Source organism: Pan troglodytes, chromosome 5, assembly GCF_028858775.2.
Source record: "Pan troglodytes isolate AG18354 chromosome 5, NHGRI_mPanTro3-v2.0_pri, whole genome shotgun sequence".
In the NCBI taxonomy this organism is placed as follows: domain Eukaryota; kingdom Metazoa; phylum Chordata; class Mammalia; order Primates; family Hominidae; genus Pan; species Pan troglodytes.
This window is the reverse complement of record NC_072403.2, coordinates 124288629-124304706: the sequence shown is the minus strand read 5'-3', so window position 1 is coordinate 124304706 and position 16078 is coordinate 124288629. Positions and strand designations below refer to the sequence as shown.

Here is a 16078-nt window from a genome sequence, read left to right as displayed (position 1 = left end):
ACTACCCCAGAAATTTCTGAAAGTATCATCATCACTCCCATTCAGCTAAGATGTTCCAGATCTATCTTGCTCTTCCTGCCCAGGTTAAGCATTAGCTCCCCTCAAGGGAGAACTGGTTCATTTCGGGGAATGATGATACATAGTCCTGAAATCTGGGTGCTTGTCTGCATTTTATATCATTCTACACCACCACTGGCAATAAACTGCCTCATATTAGAAGCCATGTGTTTTTAGTAACGTAAGAGCAGACTTTCAAATTCAGTCCTTCAGCTATCAATGTGGACTAACTGGTGCTCACCAGGATTGGGTCATGATGGTGAGTGTTTATTGCAAAGCATGTTAACCTCCAGTGCATATTGACGTCACTGCTCTCCTGGGTGGCAGCAAAGTGGGTTGAAATTCAGAAAATGGTTCCCCTAACATGGCACAAGTCCATAATATGACCACAGCTACACATAGCCAAATGCAGACTTATTTTTTGTTGATTTTTTTTTACATTATCAAGTACAGCATTAAAAAAATTATTAACACACTCCGGCAAAATGGGCCTTGGCTGTTAGTCTCTGTTAACAAAGAAGATATTCAATAAGGTGAAGTCCATTAGATTCACTGTTCTTGCTAATACTGCCCTATGAAAAGTAATACACATTCTCTACAGATGACCAATGTATGGAGGGGTCCTGTGTTTGCTTTGACTTTCCTTTGCCCTAAGTAAGCACTTTTATTGAAGCTCTCTTAATCTTTTTCCACCTGTTATACATCAGTGATGAATGTAGTAACTAACCTTATTTCACCTATGGCTTACAGACAAACCCTTTTCTTTCAAAAAGAAAATATCTTTTTTAAGCTGTTTTGAGATTATTTCTCTTACTTCATCCCAAAGAGTCTATTTTGGAAGGTGGTCTCAAGTTATTAGCTATTCTAAAATAGAACATTCTTAGCATTTTAACCAAAGAAGGTCATGACTGGAAAAGCTGCTACTTTCTGACAAGGGTCTACAGGCGTCAGAATTAATTGGCACATTTTCAGTGGGGTAAATTGAAAACTTTAATCAGGGACTGAAAGTTCGACCATTTCCAATAGCAGAACGGTCAAAGGGGAAAAGAGGTGTGCTCTTCATAGGTCTCTTAACTGAATTATTCATGATGGAAGAAGATATTACACTCTTATAAAAGTTTCCTTATGGACTTCATTTAGAATTATTTCCCTTAATCTATTTGGATCTTTAGGGGGAGTCCTGCCTAGGGTGAATATTGACTTCAGTGCCTATAAAATTTCTGAATGGCTCTGTCTTTGGGGTTCTCAGCCCAGGCAACTTAACAGCATAGCAACAGCTTTTAGGATAAATGAATTCACTCCATTAGGCTTATGAAACTGGTCCATGCCCATGAGGTCACCTACTCCTGAAACCCCCTCTGGAACAAAGTTTTCACACCTCTGTAGAGCAGAGGCCTTAGTACAAATGCTTACAGAAACCAGAGACCAATAAACTTGTCTTCCATTGACTGGTGATAGACAACGGGGAGGGGAGCTGCAAAGCCTTGCTCCACATCTGTCTCACCTCCTGGCTTCCACCATACCAGATCTTACGTGGTCAAATCTTCCTATTTCTCAAGAGAAGCTGGTGGATTTATAAGCTTGTTTATTGTAGGCATGTCAGATGGGTAGAATGGGATTAATGGGATTAATCATGCCATCAATTCATGACACATTATCTTTGTTTCTTATCTTATTTTTATCTCCATCTTATACAATCCAATTTCTCTTCCCCTCCACAGGCTCCCAACCTAAAGTATTTCATATTTGTACCTTCAACCTCCAATATTTTTATTTGTACCTTCAACCTCCAATATATATATTTATATATCTGTGAATGTCTTTAAAATATGAACATTAATATTTGTGTACATGTAATTTACATAAATAGTGCTAGACTACAAAAATTATGTTTTCGAGATCTGTTCATGTGGCTAAATATCTACTTTGTTCATTTCTTGTGACTGCTGTATAATCTAAATTTAGCCTAATTATCCCCTGGTTATTTGCTAGCACAAATAATGCTGAGATAAACATCCTCTTAAATATCTCTGGTGCACGCTTGTGAGAATTTCTATAGTGTTTAGGGTCTACAGAGTAATGAATCAATTCCACCAAGTACTGCTTTATAGCTTTCTAAGGTGACCATACCAGTCCATATCTCCCAGCAGTACACGAGGTTTCCCATCTCTCCATAGTCCCACCAGCATTTGATATGCAATGTTCTAATTTTTTGCACTTTGGTAAGCAGTATCTCAGAGTTTTAAGTTATATTTTGTTGATTAAAATGAAGTTAAACAACTCATTTTTGCATGTCATTTGTCAGCCATTAGGGTATGTCTTAATCATAATCCTTGACTTTTTATGTTGTTTTTTTCTTATTTACAAAAATTTATTTTATTATTCTAAATATTAATTACTTCTTGGTGATACATATATTATAGATCTTCTCTCAAACTGTCACTTATCCTAAGTTTTGTTTTCATTTTCTCCAAATGAAACCCCATTCCTAAATTTTGTTTGTGGTGTTTTTGATTGTCCTTTATTAAGTACTGACTAGAAAGCTAAAATGCCACCTTTCCAGACTCTAGAAGTTAGGGTAGCCAGGTAACAGTTCATTTTGATGTAATGAAATATATTAATTTTTCTCTTTATAGTTTATACTTGAAGGATTTATTATTTATTTATGGTCCAAGGTCACTCTATCTGATGGATTTATTTTAGAATCTTTCTACATGCCCAATCACAAAGAAAAATTTCTGAATTTTCTTCTATTAGCTTTACAGTTTTAGCTTTCAAATTTAATTTTTTAAATCTACCTGCTTATCTAACTTAATTTTTCCTCCTATTCCATACTTTATATTCTGTCCAAGTCTCCCAACACTATTTATTAAGTAACTCATTCATTTTCCAAAGATCAAATTCTAAGTGTATTTATGTGTATTTTTTTCATTTCTATTTCTTTGAATAATAAATTAAACTCAGATAATTTTTTGCCCCCTTACTACTCCTCATTTTCTAAATTAGCTTAGCTATTTATACACATTCATTCATCTATGTTCATCTGGAAATCAGCTAGTGAAGATGCAAACGCAAAAAAAAAAAAAAGTTTACTGGGATTTTAATTCAACTGCCTTAAATATTTAAAATATTAAATTATCCCATCCATGAACATGATTTACCTCCAATTTTTTTATGTTTCTTTTATATACTTTACTTATATAAGTATGATGCACTTAAAGGTAATTCCCAGATAAGTTACAGATTTTGTAACTGGACATTGCGATTAATACTCAAAAGCATTTGAAATCACTTTTTCCCCTCCTTCCACAATGGAGGCCAGTTCTGGCCAAAGAGAGAAGGTCCCTGTAAAGGGGGTTTCTTCCTCACCTCACATCCTCAAAAGCAAAGCTCGATAAGAAGGAACCCACTGAAATCCACCGGACATTTAAGTCTTTTTATCAGTAATCTTTATAACTGACAGACTCAGCAAAATCCTGACACTGAGATCTCTTCAACCCAGCTTCTTCAGCCAAAGACTCTCAAGGGAAAGAAGTGAAGGGGAAAATGTATAACTACATCAGCCAACAGCAATGTTTGTATCTTACTCGGATTTCAGTTCAAACGTACACACTGGATAAACAATGTGTAAGACAATTTAGGAAATGTGAACAATGGACGCTTGATATTATTAAAAAACTATATTTTTAGATGTGATAATGATATTTTGATTATTTTTAAAGGATTTGGTTCTCTAAGAGATATATACAGTAAATATGTATAGACGAAATGATACGGGAACCCCTCAGGTGGCGGCGGGGGGAGACGGTGAAGGCTGCCGCCCGCCAGCCCATCCGGGCTCTAATCCGCTGTCTCCGTGTGCCGCGGCGCCCAGACTATGTACCTCCGCCCAGACTATGTACCTCCGCCCAGACTATGTACCTCCGCGGCGCCCAGACTACGTACCACCGCGGCGTCCAGACTACGTACCTCCGCGGCGCCCAGACTATGTACCTCCGCGGCGCCCAGACTATGTACCACCGCGGCGCCCAGACTATGTACCTCCGCGGCGCCCAGACTATGTACCACCGCGGCGCCCAGACTATGTACCACCGCGGCGCCCAGACTATGTACCTCCGCATCGTGGTGTACGACGCCGCCCGCAACGGTAGCTGCCGCTGCTCTAGAAGGTGTTCACCTGCCGGAGCCCGGAGGAGCTGGACAAGCTGACAGGCGAGGTGGCCAGCTCGGGGGACGCCGCTGCTCATCCACCTGCTCTACTTGTTGGAGAAAGTGGAGTGCACCCCCAGCACGCTCCGGCCACCTGGACGCAGTAGGATACCCGGTGAACCGGTGCGGCGCGAGGGTGGAGGCTGACGGCTAGGGATCCTTCGGTGGCGAGACCATCGAGGGCTCGCCGCCGCTGTGGGCCGCCTCTGCCGCCGGCCACCTGGACGTGATGCGGAGCCTGCTGCCTCACAGGGCCGCGGCGAACCGCACCAGGCGCACCAACTCCACGCCCCTGAGCGCCGCCTGCTTCCATGGCCACTGGCGAGAACCAGACCTACCCGGAGGTGGCCAACCGGCACGGCCACATGTGTCTCATGATCTTGTGCTACAAGGGCCACCGAGAGATCGCCCGCTACCTGCTGGAGCAGGGCGCCCAGGTGAACCGGCGCAGCGCCAGTGGCAACACGGGCCTACACTACTGAGCCCAGTCTGGCAGCCTGGAGAGCCTGCAGCTGCTGCTGCGGTGGCAGACCCGCATGGGATTGCCTTCGCAGGACTCCGCTGCTGCTGCCAGCGTGACGGGCCACACTAGCATAGTGGAGTACCTCATCCAGGAGCAGCCCAGCCAGGAGCAGGACGCCGGGAGAGAGGCTCAGCCAGGGCTACTTCAAGAAGGTCCTCCACCAGCCAGGGGTGCACGCAGCCTCAGGGACTCCATGCTGCAGCTCCTCCGCGGAGGAACCACTGAACGGGGAATCTTATGAAAGCTGCTGTCCCACCAGCCCGGAAGCTGCCTTGGAAGCTGCCTTGGAAGCTGCCTTGGAAGCCTTGGAATTTCTGGGAGCCACGTATGTGGAAAAGAAGCGAGATCTGCTTGGGATCCTTAAACACTGGAGACGAGCCATGGAGTCACCTGCCCAAACCAGAACCCCAGAAGCTGGTCTTGGCCTATGGCTATTCCAGGGAGATCCCCACCACCGAAGACTTGGAAGCTCTGATAAACCACCCAGATGAGATGCGCATACAGACTCTGTTGATCTGTTAGCGAATCCTCTGCGCCTCTCACCCCGACACTTCCTGTTACATCCGTTACTGGGGCGCGGTGTAGGCGGCCTGCGGCAATTTCCAGCGCTGCATCCACTTGCGGAAGTGGGACCTGGCCATGCAGCAGGTCAGCCAGCCTCTGAGCCCCATGACCGCCAGCAGCTTCCTCTCCTTCGCGGAACTCTTTCCTTACGTGCTGCAGGACCGGGCGGCCAAAAGCAGCTTGGGCATACAAATTGGCTTTGCAGACCTCATAGGGGTTCTCACGAAAGGGGTCTGGCAAATGGAACGTTTCCAGGACCCAAGGAGCTGCCGCTGCCCAAGGAGCCTGAAGACGCGGCCCAGTTCACCAAGGCGCTGGACATCATCCTCTACCTTCTGTATCTGTTGGAGGAAGTGGAGTGCACCCCTAGCCAGGAGCACCTGAAGCACCAGACCGTCTACCACCTGCTCAAGTGTGCACCCAGGGGCAAGAACAGCTTCACCCCTCTGCACATGGCTGTGGGCAAAGACACCACAAATGTGGACCACAAATGGAGGCAGATTCACCTCCCTGCACGCGGTTCTATTATTTGCTAAAAAGAGCCCAGATGCTTTTTCTAAATTTCAGAAATCCATATAAAACATACAGTTTTCCAGCTTCCCATTCTCAAAATTGTTACAAGTTCGGTCTCTTTGGTACTTCTTTCTCATCATTCCAAGAGATGGTAACATGTTTTCTGGGCCTATGAACTTTAACCAGAAGGCTTTGTTCACACCTGCAGATATATTTAGATACAGTATCAAGAAGCAGGCTGAGGTGGAAATTCTTTGAATGTCACCAATGTACACCTTGAGTGGGGAATGGGGGGAGGCTCCACGAGAAGGGGAGGGTTTGATTGCCAATAAGAAAATCAGGTCTAGAAAGAAGGAATCTCAAAATTTTCAGCACAGTGCTGATGATGAAGACATGACTAGTAGTCAGTTATTTATCATCACTACAGAGATCAGTCATTTCTTCTTTTATTAATACATAATATTTCACAGATTTATGGGGCACATATGTCTGTTACATGCTTAAAATGTGTAATGATCAAGCCAGGGTATTTGGGGTATCCATCACTTGAGCGTTTATCAATTGCATGTATTGGCATCATTTCAAGTACTCTCTTCTAATTATGTTGAAATATATTTAATATTGCCGCCAAGTATAGTCACCCTCGTCTGCTATCAAACATTAGAACTTATTCTATCTAAATGTATATTTACACCATAACCAACCTCTCTTCATTTCCCCCTCCCCTCCACCTACCCTTCCCAGTCTCTCATATCTATTACTCTATTCTCTGTGTCCATAAGATCAAGTTTTTTAGCTCCCTCATATGAGTAAGAACGTGCAGTCTTTGTCTTTCTATGTCGGGCTTATTTTCCTTAACATAACTACCTTCATTGGCATCCATGTTGCTACAAATCACATGATTTCATTCTTTCTATGGTCTAACAATATTTCATTGTGTACGTATACCACATTTTCATATTTTCTTTATCCATTCATCGATGGACGTTTAGGTTAATTTTATATTTTTACTATTTTGAATAGGTCTACAGTAGTCATGCAAGTGCAGCTATCCCTTTGAAATACTGATTTCCCTTTCTTTGGATAGATACTTAGTAATGACGTTGCTGGATCTTATGGTAGTTCTATGTTTAGATTTTTGAGAAATCTTCATACTGTTTTTCATAATGGTTGTACTAATTTACATTTGTACCAACAGTGTATAAGAGTATAAGGGTTCTCGTTTCTCTGCATATTGCTTGCATGTTATTTTTTGTCTTTTTAATCATAGGCATTCTAACTGGGGTGAGACAATATCTCATTGTAGTTTAATTTGCATTTCCCTGATGATTAGTGATGCTGAGTATTTTTTCATATACCTCTTGGCCGTTTGTATGTCTTTTTTTATTTTTTATTTATTTATTTATTTATTTTATTTTGAGACAGGGTCTCGCTCTGTTGCTCAGGCTGGATTACAGTAGTACCATCATGGCCCACTGCAGCCTCGACTTCCAAGGCTCAAGCAATCTTCCTGCCTCAGCCTCCCGAGTATCTGGGACTACAGGTGTTCACCACCATGCCCAGCTAATTTTTTTGTTTAATTTTTGGTAGAGACACAGTCTCTCTATGTTGCCCAGGCTGGTCTTGAACTCCTGGGCTTAAGCAGTCCTTCTGCCTCAGCTTCCCGAAGTGCTGGAATTACAGGCATAAACCACCATTCCTGGCCTTGTATGTCTTCTTTTGAGAAACGTCTATTCAAATCTTTTGCCTGTTTTTAATGAGATATCTGTCTTTTTAGAGATCAGTATTTTTAAAATCAGATCCCTTAGTTTAACATCAGAGTGTTGTCCCCCAACTTCATTAATTACATTTATCACCACAAGTCAATGTCAATTTATATAACATTTAAATACATCATTCCAGAAAACTTAAGAAAATACCTAGTTTGTATTGAGGTTGTTACAAGAAGAGTCCTATTGATCCTTGTGCAAAGCATTAATGTTTCTGCAAGGAGAGTATCGGGGCAAGGGAGGAAGTTAGAGGCTTTTCCTTTATAGAGTCAGTAAGAATAAATAGATGACTTTGTTAATTAAGCTGATTTTGACTGGAATGAAAGAAACCTCTTATTGGACTGGCTTAAACAAAAAGTGGAGTTTAGAGGAAGGGACACTACAGTGTTTCAGGGCAGAGCCAAAGAACAAAGGAAGCCAGGACGCTGTTGGGCCCCATACCTTTTAGAATCTGGGATGTGAAATGTCACAGTTAGTCTCCCACCACCACAGCCTCTCACAAAATGCTGACTTTTTTTTCTCCCTTGATATCAGCCTTCTCCACATGATGGAAATCACAGATGCTGTCTGCACCAAGATTTGCAACCTGCAAACTCACCCAATGCTGAAGGAATGTTGTCTGTCTAGAAGGAATGAATCAGCAGTCTGTAACAATATTGTACAGAAATGTTGTTACCTCTGAGAGAACTGTTTCCCCTCTAAGGTTTTTAGTGTATGAACTCATATGTTCTCTAAGTGATGATCATTTGATCTCCCCTTTTCAATAGTTAGCTTTATTACTAGCTTATAAATCAGTGTCATGCTAGTAAATGTCTAACAACTGATTCTCAAAAATTAAGAGAAAAGAGAAGCAAGAAAAAGAAAAAAGGTTTTAACTGTAACATTTGCCTGTTTGCCAGTATAATTACCTCTAACACGACCAATGTGAAGCTGCAACATGACGTCACTGAATGCAGAGTTGGGACCCAGTCAGCAGTCTGGAGCCCATACAAACAGGATCCGGCAGTGCTGCTGATAATTTATTTAGCCTCTATTTAGAGAGCAATGTTGAATAGCAATGATAGCAGCAAGCAGCCTTTCCTTCACCCTGATGCTTTAGTATCCAGCCGCAAATAACTTGCTCCCTGTGTGCTCCATTTGATTACATGCTAGTGGGTTCTTGGAGCTCTGTATCTGGACTTAGAAAAAGGGAATGTCGGTCGTCGGCAAAGCCTGAGTCCTGTCCCCTCGTTCTCTTCCTCGGACAGCATGAGCTTCACCACTCGCTCCACCTTTTCCACCTACTACCGTTCCCTGGGCTCTGTCCAGGTGCCCAGCTACACGCCCGGCCAGTCAGCAGCACAGCCAGCGTCTATGCAGGCGCCGGGGGTTCTGGTTCCGGGAACTCCGTGTCCTGCTCCACCAGCTTCCGGGGCGGCTTGGGGTCTGGGGCCCTGGCTGCCGGGATGGCCGGGGGTCTGGCAGGAATGGGAAGCATCCAGAACAAGGAGATCATGCAAAGCCTAAACAACCGCCTGGCCTCCTACCTGGACAGAATGAGGAGCCTGGAGACCGAGAACTGGAAGCTGGAGAGCAAAATCCGGAAGCACCTGGAGAAGAAGGGACCCCAGATCAGACACTGGAGCCATTACTTCAAGACTATCCAGGACCTAAGGGCTCAGAACCTCGCAAATACTGTGGACAATGCCCGCATCGTTCTGCAGACAGACAATGCCTGTCTTGCTGCTGATGACTTCAGAGTCAAGTATGAGACAGAGCTGACCATGTGCCAGTCTGTGGAGAGCGATATCCATGGGCTCCGCAAAGTCACTGATGACACCAATGTCACTTGGCTGCAGCTGGAGACAGAGATCGAGGCTCTAAAGGAGGAGCTGCTCTTCATGAAGAAGAACCACTAAGAGGAAGTAAAAGGCCTACAAGTCCAGATTGCCAGCTCTGGGTTGACTGTGGAGGTAGATGCCCCCAAATCTCAGGACCATTCCAAGATCATGGCAGACATCCAGGCCCAATATAACGAGCTGTCTCGGAAGAACAGAGAGGAGCTGGACAAGTACTGGTCTCAGCAGATTGAGGAGAGCAGCACAGTGGTCACCATGCAGTCCACCGAGGTTGGAGCTGCAGAGATGACACTCACAAAGCTGAGACGTACAGTCCAGTCTTTGGAGATCGACCTGGACTCCATGAGAAATCTGAAGGCCAGCTTGGAGAACAGCCTGAGGGAGGTGGAGGCCCGCTATGCCCTGCAGATGGAACAGCTCAATGGGATCCTGCTGCACCTGGAGTCAGAGCTGGCACAGACCCGGGCAGAGGGACAGCACCAGGCCCAGGAGCATGAGGCCCTGCTGAACATTAAGGTCAAGCTGGAGGCTGAGATAGCCACCTACAACAACCTGCTGGAAGATGGCAAGAACTTCAGTCTTCTTAATGCCCTGGACAGCAGCATCTCCATGCAAACCATCCAAAAGACCAACAGCCGCTGGATAGTGGATGGCAAAGTTGTGTCTGAGACCAACCACACCAAAGTTCTGAGACATTAAGCCAGCAGAAGCAGGGGACCCTTTAGGGAGCAGGACGCCAATAAAAATTCAGAGGTTAAAAAAAGAAAGATGGAGTGTCATTGTCAATTAGAGATGCTGACCAAGGACTGGGGAGGAGAAAATGGCTAAGCACAGCAGTGCCCCACATCTGCCCCACGATGAAGACTATGCTCTCTGAGTGAACTGTTGAGATCCACAGTCTATTTTTATCTTTTCTAGGCTATAGACTACTTAGGAAGTGAGGAGACTTAATAATTAGGCAACTTATTTAAACTCCTTTTGCCTCAGTTTCCTAATTATTTAAATAGGGGTATTAGAATATATACCTTGTATGACTTTTATGAGGTTTAAATGAACTAATTCATGTTAGGCAACAAATCCAATGCCTCACACACAGTAAATGCTAAATAAATGTTTTAATATCAATTTTAGTTATTTGTCTTTTTCTCTTAAATACTGTCAACCATAATATTGGTTTAATATGGTCTATATTACATTTTAAAAATATCCTTCTTGTCCTTGTTTTCTAAGTTCTTTTTGAAAAATAAAGAATGTAAATTTTGTCATTTGCCTTTTTAGGATTTATTACTTAATTTTTCTTATAGATCTAAGAAGAAAGAACATTCAGTAACTCAGTAGAAGCCAATAAACTCCCCCCTCGTCTCTCTGCCTCACATGCCCTTTCTCCATAAGCCCTGGCCTTTTTCCAGCTGGGCTGACCCCCCCATACAGTCATGCTCATCAACAGTTTCCTTCCTGGCTACTCCTCCCGCTCTCTCAATTACAGCTCCCTGCACCAGCCCTCCACAGAAGCACACTTTCAGCCAATACAAAATACCTTGATCAAAGGAGTCTGCCTCAATTTGTGGCTGAAAAAAAATTTTTAAGCATAAGCTTCTAAAACATTCTGTTACACAAAGTGGGAAGGGGTGTTATTTAAAAACACAACTGACTGAAGCAGCTTTTCCTTCACAAGAAAGCTGAGACAGACTTCATTTGCTCTACGTAAAAAGTAAGAATTTGAGTTTTGGGGGAGGAAGTTGAGTTTTTTGAGTTGCCTGGGAGCAGCCCAGGAAGGAAAGGAAGCTGTCTAGAGGGGCAGCCAGGTGGCAGAGACAAAAGCAATGACGCGGGCAGGGGTTCCATCTGGGATCATGGTCAGTTAGAATGGTTATAAGATTTTTTAAAAACCTGAGTATTTAATATCCAGGTATGAATATTTAATATGCAATACATATCTCATCATCTTGAAAACATGATAAGACCTGCCATTTTCACAGCATTATATGTTCAGAGTACTTTCTAGAGAGAAGAGAAGATATTGGGTGGGGTCTCACTGTTGCCTTCTGCTGATCCAAACAAACAGATGCAAAAGAACTGACTATATAGGGAGGTAACCAACAGTAACGTTAAAAAAAATGTCATTTTCCTCAATTCAGCATCTGGGAAATTCCCACATAATGGAAGTATATTAGTTAAGAGTTCTCCAGAGACAGAACAAATAGGATATATTAATATGTAGAGAGGTATAGATAGGTATACGAGAGAGAGGATTTATTAAGGGAATTGATTGGCTTATGCAATTACGGAGCCTGAGAAGTCCCATGATAGGCTTTCTGCAAGCTGGAGAACCAGGGGAGCCAGCAGCATAGCTGTCCAAGGCTGAAGGCCTCACAACCAGGAAAGTTCATGATGTGACTCTCAGTCTGAGGCTGAAGGCCTGAGAGCCCAGGGGTCTGCTGGCGCAAGTTCCCAAGTTCAAAGGCCTAAGACCCTGGAGTTCTGATGTCCAAGGACAGGAGAAAAGAGACATCCCAGTTCCAGAATATCCTTTTTGGAAAAACAAACTCACCTTTCCTCTGCCTTTTTGTCCTATCTAAGCACCCTGCTGATTGGATGATGCCCACCCACAATGAGAGCCGATCTTCCCCCGTCAGTCCCCGGATTCGCACACAAACATACTTTCACAGACACACCCGGAAATGGTGCTTAACCAGCTATCCAGTCAGTTAACACCTGAAAGTAACCATCACAGGAGGTAAGGGCTAGCAGGTCTGGCCTGTGGACCAGAATTGGTGTCCTTAGAGGACCAGCCATCCTTCCAGTTTCCGTGAATGAATGCCCAGCAGACCCCCAGAGCCTATTCTCTCCTATTTCTGCCTCTCAGCATTGGCAGCCAGAGGTGAAGGGGGAGCATCCAGGACACAGAACACACGGTTGAATATCTTGGGATCATCAATTAGACATGAAATTTCAGAGGCTTTGGAACCAGAGCAACTCTATCTTGCATAGGGGCTAGGTAAAATGAGGCTAAGACCTATGGGGTTGCCTTCCAAGGAGGCTGGGCATTTTTAGTCACAGGATAAAATAGGAGGTCAGCCAAAAATACAGGTCCCAAAGACCTTGCTGATAAAGCGGTTTGCTGTAAAGAAGCTGGCTAAATCTCACCAAAATGAAAATGGAGATGAAAGTCACTGTTGGTCGTGCTCATGCTCATTAGATGTTAATTATAATATATTAGCATGCTAAAAGACACTTCCACCAGCACCATGACAGTTTACAAATGCCATGGCAATGTAGGGAATCATCCTATATGGTCTAAAATGGGGGGAACCCTCAGTTCTGGGAATAGCTCACCCCTTTCCTGGAAAACTCATGAATAATCCACCTCTTGTTTAGCACATAATCAAGAAAATACCATAAAAATGGCCAACCAGCAGTTCTCAAGGCTGCTCTACCTATGGAATAGCCATTCTTTTTTCTTTCTTTTTTTTTTTTTTTGAAACGGAGTCTCGCTCTGTCACCCAGGCTAGAGGCTAGAGTGCAGTGGCATGATCTCAGCTCACTGCAACCTCCACCTCCCGGGTTCACGCCATTCTCCCGCCTCAGCCTCCTGAGTAGCTGGGACTACAGGTGCCTGCCACCACGCCCGGCTAACTTTTTTGTATTTTTGGTAGAGACAGGGTTTCACTGTGTTAGCCAGGATGGTCTCAATCTCCTGACCTCGTGATCCGCTTGCCTCATCCTCCCAAAGTGCTGGGATTACAGGCGTGAGCCACCACGCCCAGCCCCCATTCTTTATTCCTCTACTTTCTTAATAAATTTGCTTTCACTTTGCTGTATGGACTTGCCCTGAATTCTTTCTTGCACAAGGTCCAAGAACCCTCTCTTAGAGTCTGGATGGGGATCCGTTTCTGGTAACAGAAAGATTTTTCCATGGTGGACACACCTTAGGTCATTAGCGAGGACAAGGAGGGAGGTGGTGGTGACAACATTGTGGGTCACATCAGTTGGAACCTCTGCATTAGATCACACATATTCAGACTTCCGTCCAGCAGGGTACAGTTCCATTTGATGAGAAATGATGGCTTCACAAGCCCTGAATTCATTCACATTAATCTCTTGGTTACTGCCTGACTCACTGAATAGGGAAAGCCTATCGCTTCCTGTTGTCTCATCTATTCCATGATGCACTTGAAGCAAAATTGTGCCAATGTGAGAAAATATGGGGATTCAAAAAGTAATCCAAACAAATGTAACGAGTCACCTTATTTTGAAACTCTGCCTAGTTTGTGAAGGTCAGATGCTATTGGTTCATCAAGTCTGCCAGCATTATCAAAAAAAGGAAGAAAAGAAGAATAAAGCTCAAATGGATGCTCAGTGATTATGAGAAGCAAAAGTAGATGTTTAAAAATATGTATTAGTCATTGCTGAGGTTTATTTACTTAATCTTCATCAATTTGTAACATTAAGGAGGTATAACCTATAGACTGGGCATGGTGGCTCACACCTGTAATCCCAGCACTTTGGGAGGCCTATGTGGGCAGATCACTTGAGGTCAGGAGTTTGAGACCAGCCTGGCCAACATAGCAAAACCCTTTCTCTACAAAAATATGAAGATTAACTGGGTGTGGTGGCACAAACCTGTAATCCCAGCTACTGGGGAGGCTGAGGCAAGAGAATTGCTTGAACCTGGGAGGTGGAGGTTGCAGTGAGCCAAGATCACGCCACTGCACTCCAGCCTGGGCAACAGAGTGAGAAAGACTCTGTCTCAAAACAAAAAACCAAAGAAAAAAAATCATTTTTACTATACCTAATAACAATGCTTGAAAAACAAAATTATGTCTTCTTTGAAAGATACAGGGTTTGAGGTCAATCTGATTTTACTGATATTTTGTAGTAATTAGATCTTCTAGAAGTCCTTTGATGGCAGCTATGATGTCATGCATTTTGGAGTGACAGGTGTTAATGACTTCCTGGAAAGCTTAAGGGAAAATTTATCTTATAAATCTAATTGAGAATTGTTAGCACAAAATTGACTAAGTTGATAAATGTAATACAAAAAGTTTTATCTGAGTCCTGAAAAAAGACTGTTTGAAGTCAATCTCCTTAAATATTCTTAAGTGAAAAAAAGGTGCAAACTAATGTATAGGTAGTACTAAATTTATATATAGGCGAAATACATACATATATATACACATATAGAATACCTTTGGAAGAATCCTCAAGCAATTGGTAACAGGAGTCGTTTTCAGGGAGAATGAATAAATGGGGAGTGTCAGGAAACAGTTTCACTATGTGGCATTTTAGATATTGGACCCCATGCGTTTATTAGCTGGTTAAAACAGTCTGAAGCCTTTCCACGCTACCCACAGAGGGGTCCATACAGCATTGTTCTGAATTCCTGTTGTAACTTAAAGGGAAACTTTCACAACGTCCAGAGCCCTTGATGTCCTGCAAATGAAGGAGGAGGATGTCCTTGCAGCAGGAACCCACTTAGGTGGCACCAATCTTGACTTCCAGATGGAACAGTACATCTGTTTTAAAAGGAAAACTGATGGCATCTACATCATAAATCTGAAGAGGACCTGGGAGAAGCTTCTGCTGGCAGCTCGTGCCATTGCTGCCATTGAAAACCCTGCAGATGTCAGTGTTATATCCTCCAGGAATATTGGCCAGAGGGCTGTGCTGAAGTTTGCTGCTGCCACTGGAGCCACTCCAATTGCTGGCCGCTTCACTCCTGGAACCTTCACTAACCAGATCCAGGCAGCTTTCTGGGAGCCACGGCTTCTTGTGGTTACTGACCCCAGGGCTGACCACCAGCCTCTCACGGAGGCATCTTATGTTAACCTACCTACCATTGCTCTGTAACACAGATTCTCCTTGTGCTATGTGGACATTGCCATCGCATGCAACAACAAGGGAGCTCACTCGGTGGGTTTGATGTGGTGGACACCGGCTCGGGAAGTTCTGCGCATGCGTGGCACCATTTCCTGCGAACACCCGTGGGAGGTCATGCCTGATCTCTACTTCTACAGAGATCCTGAAGAGATTGAAAAAGAAGAGCAGGCTGCTGCTAAAAAGGCTGTGACCAAGAAAGAATTTCAGGGTGAATGGACTGCTTCAGCTCCTGAGTTCACTGCTACTCAGCCTGAGGTTGCAGACTGGTCTGAAGGCATGCAGGTGCCCTCTGTGACTATTCAGCAGTTCCCTGCTGAAGAGTGAAGTGCTCAGCCTGCCACAGAAGACTGGTCTGCAGCTTCCAGTCTCAGGCCACCGAATGGGTAAAAGCAACCACTGAATGGGTAGAAGCAACCGCTGAATGGTCTTAAGCTGCCCTTGCACGGGCTCTTAAGCAACATGGAAATAAGGTTAATGGAAAATAAACATCAGTTTCTAAAAAAAGAAAAGTCTGAAGCACAAAAAATCCCAAAATACTTTAGGAGGCCGAGGCGGGCAGATCACAAGGTCAGGAGATCGAGACCATCCTGGCTAACACAGTGAAACCCCGTCTCTACTAAAAATACAAAAAAGTATCCGCGCGCGGTGGCAGGCGCCTGTAATCCCAGCTACTCGGGAGGCTGAGGCAGGAGAATGGCGTGCACCCGGGAGGCGAAGCTTGCAGT

General features: G+C 44.0%; 3 pseudogenes; all 3 read left to right on the top strand.

Annotated features, from left to right (window-relative positions):
* Nucleotides 1-3917: 3917 nt before the first annotated feature.
* LOC100612344 (protein fem-1 homolog A-like) lies at nucleotides 3918-5951 on the top strand (annotated as a pseudogene).
* A 2588-nt stretch (nucleotides 5952-8539) lies between these two features.
* LOC472098 (keratin, type I cytoskeletal 18-like) lies at nucleotides 8540-10552 on the top strand (annotated as a pseudogene).
* A 1602-nt stretch (nucleotides 10553-12154) lies between these two features.
* Nucleotides 12155-15784, top strand: LOC462947 (small ribosomal subunit protein uS2-like; annotated as a pseudogene).
* Nucleotides 15785-16078: the final 294 nt, after the last annotated feature.